Source organism: Octopus bimaculoides, chromosome 11, assembly GCF_001194135.2.
Source record: "Octopus bimaculoides isolate UCB-OBI-ISO-001 chromosome 11, ASM119413v2, whole genome shotgun sequence".
Taxonomy (NCBI): Eukaryota; Metazoa; Mollusca; class Cephalopoda; order Octopoda; family Octopodidae; genus Octopus; species Octopus bimaculoides.
This window is the reverse complement of record NC_068991.1, coordinates 67,019,478-67,020,882: the sequence shown is the minus strand read 5'-3', so window position 1 is coordinate 67,020,882 and position 1,405 is coordinate 67,019,478.

Sequence of the window (1,405 nt, the reverse complement as noted above, 5' to 3'; positions counted from 1 at the left end):
CATTGTCTCTATACTTCATGTGTAAGCTACTTCCAACAGTAAAGTCAAAGCGAAAGAACTCGCAAATAATGGTAGAGTTATGTCCCTTATTTTCTTTTATTTTTTTTAACAAAAAAATTAATTATAGATAGAAAAAATATTCTTTTCTACTCTAGGCACAAGGCCTGAAATGTTGGGGGAAGGGGCAGTCGATTAAATCGTACTGGTACTTAATTTATCGACCCCGAAAGGATGAAAAGCAAAGTCGACATCGGCGGAATTTGAACTCAGAACGTAGAGAGGCGAAATACCGCTAAGTATACATAGAACATTTTGTTTTCCTACGAGTAGATACGCTTAGAATGTCGTATATATTGTTAAACACGCAATCTTTCGGAGGAAGTAAAAATATTTCTTCGGCAGTTTTCGTAAATCTTTTTTATTTCTTTAATTTTTCTTTTCAGCTGGATTTACTAATTTTTATGCAGTGTATGATCAGCAGGAAAAAATTAAATTAAAGAAAAGAAAAATCATGGAAACAAAATGAAAATACGTTTAAGTTGTGCAGGATAAGAAAAAAAAATTACTGAAATGTATTTAATTTAAAATTGAAATGTCAAAACCACTGAATTCAACATAAAACGAAAGTGAAAATGTGCAGCAGCACTAGTAAATCTCGGCAATAGAATGAAAGCAAAAAATAATGTTTTACTTAGAAAGTGAAATTTTATTTTGATACCACAAATATCGTCGTGGTTGTTACCAAGAGAGCCACTGGGTTCTAATGATATTGGTCTTATATCTGTCTTGGGTCGAAATACCTCCACTTTATTAACCACCATCGCTCTGTTTGCACACCTGCAGACTCGATTTATAGCTGATAGATGACATGCTTACTAACAGCTTCCAAACCACTCGATAATAAAACATAGCCTGCCTTTTGGTTGTTGATTCCAACGATCTAACTGTACACGCAGGCACGACAGAAAGGACGACATCGCGCCATGCGTTTGGCATCTGGCAATCTCTTTAACACCTTGCCGTCATAAACAGAACGCATATGCATTTGAAAATATTATTCTATCTTTTATCATTAATCTCTTAATTGTTTCACTCATTAGGAGCGGCGAGCTGGCAGAATCGTTAGCACGCCAGGCGAAATGCTTAGCGGTATTTTGTCTGCCGTTAGGTTCTGACTTTAAATTCCACCGAGGTCGACTTTGCCTTTCATCCTTTCGGGATCGATTAAATAAGTACCAGTTACGCACTGGGGTCGATGTAATCGACTTAATCCCCTTGTCTGTCCCCTGTATACTTAGACCCCTGTGGACAATAAAGAAATATTTCTTTTAAAAATACGGCGAGCTGGCAGAAACGTGAGCACGCCAGGCGAAATGCTTAGCGGTATTTCGTTTGTCTTTGTTCT